This window comes from Nothobranchius furzeri, chromosome 2, assembly GCF_043380555.1.
Source record: "Nothobranchius furzeri strain GRZ-AD chromosome 2, NfurGRZ-RIMD1, whole genome shotgun sequence".
Lineage (NCBI taxonomy): Eukaryota > Metazoa > Chordata > Actinopteri > Cyprinodontiformes > Nothobranchiidae > Nothobranchius > Nothobranchius furzeri.
Genome location: NC_091742.1, coordinates 53,745,415 through 53,751,414, shown reverse-complemented (window position 1 = coordinate 53,751,414; position 6,000 = coordinate 53,745,415). Strand labels below are relative to the sequence as shown.

The following is a 6,000-nucleotide window of genomic DNA, read 5'->3' as shown; positions in this document are numbered from 1 at the left end:
TGCAATCTGAACATGAAATATGTTGGCTTGGCTTACCAAAGTCCAAATGGAGGTGCTCAAATGCAATAAAGTCTTCAACAGCTGTGCTTAATAGCAAAAATAAATAAATAACAATTTTGAGTACCTGTCCACTTGAGTGACTATTATGCATGAAAGGTTTAAGGAAAAGTGCAATATGCTGTTGTAACTGTTTGAGGTCTGTAAGGTGTTGTTCCTCAGAAGGGCGAGTGCGTAACAGCACCCTCTGCTGGCTCAAAAGACAAGGACAAAAGCTTACAGCACCTGGTATTCCCAGGCGGTCTCCCATCCAAGTACTAACCAGACCCGACCCTGCTTAGCTTCCGAGATCAGACAAGATCGGGCGTGTTCAGGGTGGTATGGCCGTAAGCGAAGGCTTGTCCTTCCGTCCTCCGTTTTATGGGTGCAGAGACAGTTGTGCCCTTGGCTGCCATTGAATGGAATGCTGCAATTTGAGGCCTTTCCAGTAAACCGCCCTCATCCCCAGTTTGAGCTGTGTCTGGCCGGGCTCCGTGGGCGAAAGCGGAGAGGGGAGCTTGTGTAGTGACACAGTAGAATAGGTTCATGCGCTTTAATCCAAATTTGTTCACATCGCAGACGTCAGAAAGTACAAACGATATTATTTAACATTTGGATGTACAAAAAGGCCACCTTCACCTCAGTTGAGAGAAGTACCTCGTTTTTCCTTTGTCCCTCCTATGAGTGGTGGGCCCATGGAAAGTGGGACCCACGCCCCCCTGTTCGGGCTGCGTCTGGCCGGGCTCTGTGGGTGAAATCCTTGCAAACAGGTGCCGGCCGGCTGGCGCCCGATTTTTCTTAGTTTGTGAGTTCAGCTTTTCTTGTGTTTGGCAGCAATAAATTGCAATGTGTTTCTCCAACAACCTATTTGGGTCTTTGTGGAAAAGACCTATTGGTGCATTTTGATGCCATTCCAGTAAAAGGCCCACATTTCTTTTAGCTGGTAGCGTAGCGGCAAAGACTTGCGACGTGCCATCATGGCCGCAGGCTGCAGAGCCTTGCTCCGGAACGAAATCTTAATGACAATCTTTAGTTAGATCCCTGAATTGCAAGTAAGTCACAGATAGATGAGTTGGATTTTCTCTATTGCAACTTGGGAAGTAAAATGTGAACGTATTGAAGAAGAAACGCTCTTTTAAAACCTGATTGCCCCAGGGAATGGGCTTTTTGACATTTCTGTGTTAACCCTTTGATGCATGAATTATGAAATCTTCAACCATGATTTTTTTTAACAATTTTTTGATTCATCTTTAGGTGTGAATGAAACAAATTTCAACAAATATTTTTTGTAAAAATGTATAATTTACAAATAATTTATTACATGTCCACCTCAGTGAACAGCGTGCAATCTGAACATGAAATATGTTGGCTTGGCTTACCAAAGTCCAAATGGAGGTGCTCAAATGCAATAAAGTCTTCAACAGCTGTGCTTAATAGCAAAAATAAATAAATAACAATTTTGAGTACCTGTCCACTTGAGTGACTATTATGCATGAAAGGGTTAAGGAAAAGTGCAATATGCTGTTGTAACTGTTTGAGGTCTGTAAGGTGTTGTTCCTCAGAAGGGCGAGTGCGTAACAGCACCCTCTGCTGGCTCAAAAGACAAGGACAAAATCTTACAGCACCTGGTATTCCCAGGCGGTCTCCCATCCAGGTACTAACCAGGCCCGACCCTGCTTAGCTTCCGAGATCAGACGAGATCGGGCGTGTTCAGGGTGGTATGGCCGTAAGCGAAGGCTTGTCCTTCCGTCCTCTGTTTTATGGGTGCAGAGACAGTTGTGCCCTTGGCTGCCATTGAATGGAATGCTGCAATTTGAGGCCTTTCCAGTAAACCGCCCTCATCCCCAGTTTGAGCTGTGTCTGGCCGGGCTCCGTGGGCGAAAGCGGAGAGGGGAGCTTGTGTAATGACACAGTAGAATAGGTTCATGCGCTTTAATCCAAATTTGTTCACATCGCAGACGTCAGAAAGTACAAACAATATTATTTAACATTTGGATGTACAAAAAGGCCACCTTCACCTCAGTTGAGAGAAGTACCTCGTTTTTCCTTTGTCCCTCCTATGAGTGGTGGGCCCATGGAAAGTGGGACCCACGCCCCCCTGTTCGGGCTGCGTCTGGCCGGGCTCTGTGGGTGAAATCCTTGCAAACAGGTGCCGGCCGGCTGGCGCCCGATTTTTCTTAGTTTGTGAGTTCAGCTTTTCTTGTGTTTGGCAGCAATAAATTGCAATGTGTTTCTCCAACAACCTATTTGGGTCTTTGTGGAAAAGACCTATTGGTGCATTTTGATGCCATTCCAGTAAAAGGCCCACATTTCTTTTAGCTGGTAGCGTAGCGGCAAAGACTTGCGACGTGCCATCATGGCCGCAGGCTGCAGAGCCTTGCTCCGGAACGAAATCTTAATGACAATCTTTAGTTAGATCCCTGAATTGCAAGTAAGTCACAGATAGATGAGTTGGATTTTCTCTATTGCAACTTGGGAAGTAAAATGTGAACGTATTGAAGAAGAAACGCTCTTTTAAAACCTGATTGCCCCAGGGAATGGGCTTTTTGACATTTCTGTGTTAACCCTTTGATGCATGAATTATGAAATCTTCAACCATGATTTTTTTTTAACAATTTTTTGATTCATCTTTAGGTGTGAATGAAACAAATTTCAACAAATATTTTTTGTAAAAATGTATAATTTACAAATAATTTATTACATGTCCACCTCAGTGAACAGCATGCAATCTGAACATGAAATATGTTGGCTTGGCTTACCAAAGTCCAAATGGAGGTGCTCAAATGCAATAAAGTCTTCAACAGCTGTGCTTAATAGCAAAAATAAATAAATAACAATTTTGAGTACCTGTCCACTTGAGTGACTATTATGCATGAAAGGGTTAAGGAAAAGTGCAATATGCTGTTGTAACTGTTTGAGGTCTGTAAGGTGTTGTTCCTCAGAAGGGCGAGTGCGTAACAGCACCCTCTGCTGGCTCAAAAGACAAGGACAAAAGCTTGCAGCACCTGGTATTCCCAGGCGGTCTCCCATCCAAGTACTAACCAGGCCCGACCCTGCGTAGCTTCCGAGATCAGACGAGATCGGGCGTGTTCAGGGTGGTATGGCCGTAAGCGAAGGCTTGTCCTTCCGTCCTCCGTTTTATGGGTGCAGAGACAGTTGTGCCCTTGGCTGCCATTGAATGGAATGCTGCAATTTGAGGCCTTTCCAGTAAACCGCCCTCATCCCCAGTTTGAGCTGTGTCTGGCCGGGCTCCGTGGGCGAAGGCGGAGAGGGGAGCTTGTGTAGTGACACAGTAGAATAGGTTCATGCGCTTTAATCCAAATTTGTTCACATCGCAGACGTCAGAAAGTACAAACGATATTATTTAACATTTGGATGTACAAAAAGGCCACCTTCACCTCAGTTGAGAGAAGTACCTCGTTTTTCCTTTGTCCCTCCTATGAGTGGTGGGCCCATGGAAAGTGGGACCCACGCCCCCCTGTTCGGGCTGCGTCTGGCCGGGCTCTGTGGGTGAAATACTTGCAAACAGGTGCCGGCCGGCTGGCGCCCGATTTTTCTTAGTTTGTGAGTTCAGCTTTTCTTGTGTTTGGCAGCAATAAATTGCAATGTGTTTCTCCAACAACCTATTTGGGTCTTTGTGGAAAAGACCTATTGGTGCATTTTGATGCCATTCCAGTAAAAGGCCCACATTTCTTTTAGCTGGTAGCGTAGCGGCAAAGACTTGCGACGTGCCATCATTGCCGCAGGCTGCAGAGCCTTGCTCCGGAACGAAATCTTAATGACAATCTTTAGTTAGATCCCTGAATTGCAAGTAAGTCACAGATAGATGAGTTGGATTTTCTCTATTGCAACTTGGGAAGTAAAATGTGAACGTATTGAAGAAGAAACGCTCTTTTAAAACCTGATTGCCCCAGGGAATGGGCTTTTTGACATTTCTGTGTTAACCCTTTGATGCATGAATTATGAAATCTTCAACCATGGTTTTTTTTAACAATTTTTTGATTCATCTTTAGGTGTGAATGAAACAAATTTCAACAAATATTTTTTGTAAAAATGTATAATTTACAAATAATTTATTACATGTCCACCTCAGTGAACAGCGTGCAATCTGAACATGAAATATGTTGGCTTGGCTTACCAAAGTCCAAATGGAGGTGCTCAAATGCAATAAAGTCTTCAACAGCTGTGCTTAATAGCAAAAATAAATAAATAACAATTTTGAGTACCTGTCCACTTGAGTGACTATTATGCATTAAAGGGTTAAGGAAAAGTGCAATATGCTGTTGTAACTGTTTGAGGTCTGTAAGGTGTTGTTCCTCAGAAGGGCGAGTGCGTAACAGCACCCTCTGCTGGCTCAAAAGACAAGGACAAAAGATTACAGCTCCTAGTATTCCCAGGCCGTCTCCCATCCAATTATTAACGAGGCCCGACCCTGCTTAGCTTCCGAGATCAGACGAGATCGGGCGTGTTCAGTGTGGTATGGCCGTAAGCGAAGGCTTGTCCTTCCGTCCTCCCTTTTATGGGTGCAGAGACAGTTGTGCCCTTGGCTGCCATTGAATGGAATGCTGCAATTTGAGGCCTTTCCAGTAAACCGCCCTCATCCCCAGTTTGAGCTGTGTCTGGCCGGGCTCCGTGGGCGAAAGCGGAGAGGGGAGCTTGTGTAGTGACACAGTAGAATAGGTTCATGCGCTTTAATCCAAATTTGTTCACATCGCAGACGTCAGAAAGTACAAACGATATTATTTAACATTTGGATGTACAAAAAGGCCACTTTCACCTCAGTTGAGAGAAGTACCTCGTTTTTCCTTTGTCCCTCCTATGAGTGGTGGGCCCATGGAAAGTGGGACCCACGCCCCCCTGTTCGGGCTGCGTCTGGCCGGGCTCTGTGGGTGAAATCCTTGCAAACAGGTGCCGGCCGGCTGGCGCCCGATTTTTCTTAGTTTGTGAGTTCAGCTTTTCTTGTGTTTGGCAGCAATAAATTGCAATTTGTTTCTCCAACAACCTATTTGGGTCTTTGTGGAAAAGACCTATTGGTGCATTTTGATGCCATTCCAGTAAAAGGCCCACATTTCTTTTAGCTGGTAGCGTAGCGGCAAAGACTTGCGACGTGCCATCATGGCCGCAGGCTGCAGAGCCTTGCTCCGGAACGAAATCTTAATGACAATCTTTAGTTAGATCCCTGAATTGCAAGTAAGTCACAGATAGATGAGTTGGATTTTCTCTATTGCAACTTGGGAAGTAAAATGTGAACGTATTGAAGAAGAAACGCTCTTTTAAAACCTGATTGCCCCAGGGAATGGGCTTTTTGACATTTCTGTGTTAACCCTTTGATGCATGAATTATGAAATCTTCAACCATGATTTTTTTTAACAATTTTTTGATTCATCTTTAGGTGTGAATGAAACAAATTTCAACAAATATTTTTTGTAAAAATGTATAATTTACAAATAATTTATTACATGTCCACCTCAGTGAACAGCGTGCAATCTGAACATGAAATATGTTGGCTTGGCTTACCAAAGTCCAAATGGAGGTGCTCAAATGCAATAAAGTCTTCAACAGCTGTGCTTAATAGCAAAAATAAATAAATAACAATTTTGAGTACCTGTCCACTTGAGTGACTATTATGCATGAAAGGGTTAAGGAAAAGTGCAATATGCTGTTGTAACTGTTTGAGGTCTGTAAGGTGTTGTTCCTCAGAAGGGCGAGTGCGTAACAGCACCCTCTGCTGGCTCAAAAGACAAGGACAAAAGCTTACAGCACCTGGTATTCCCAGGCGGTCTCCCATCCAAGTACTAACCAGGCCCGACCCTGCTTAGCTTCCGAGATCAGACGAGATCAGGCGTGTTCAGGGTGGTATGGCCGTAAGCGAAGGCCTGTCCTTCCGTCCTCCCTTTTATGGGTGCAGAGACAGCTGTGCCCTTGGCTGCCATTGAATGGAATGCTGCAATTTGAGGCCTTTCC

At 44.6% G+C, this 6,000-nt stretch overlaps 4 non-coding genes and 1 pseudogene across 4 annotated transcripts; all 5 read right to left on the bottom strand.

Annotated features, from left to right (window-relative positions):
- Positions 1 to 270: 270 nt before the first annotated feature.
- On the bottom strand, positions 271 to 389 carry LOC139068291 (5S ribosomal RNA). Its single transcript, XR_011519890.1, has one exon. It is a non-coding gene; the product is annotated as a 5S ribosomal RNA (ribosomal RNA).
- A 1,260-nt stretch (positions 390 to 1,649) lies between these two features.
- LOC139068223 (5S ribosomal RNA) lies at positions 1,650 to 1,768 on the bottom strand. Its single transcript, XR_011519822.1, has one exon. It is a non-coding gene; the product is annotated as a 5S ribosomal RNA (ribosomal RNA).
- Positions 1,769 to 3,029: 1,261 nt separating this feature from the next.
- LOC139068306 (5S ribosomal RNA) lies at positions 3,030 to 3,148 on the bottom strand. The gene has a single exon (XR_011519905.1). It is a non-coding gene; the product is annotated as a 5S ribosomal RNA (ribosomal RNA).
- Positions 3,149 to 4,408: 1,260 nt separating this feature from the next.
- Positions 4,409 to 4,527, bottom strand: LOC139067782 (5S ribosomal RNA; annotated as a pseudogene).
- Positions 4,528 to 5,787: 1,260 nt separating this feature from the next.
- Positions 5,788 to 5,906, bottom strand: LOC139068139 (5S ribosomal RNA). Its single transcript, XR_011519740.1, has one exon. It is a non-coding gene; the product is annotated as a 5S ribosomal RNA (ribosomal RNA).
- Positions 5,907 to 6,000: the final 94 nt, after the last annotated feature.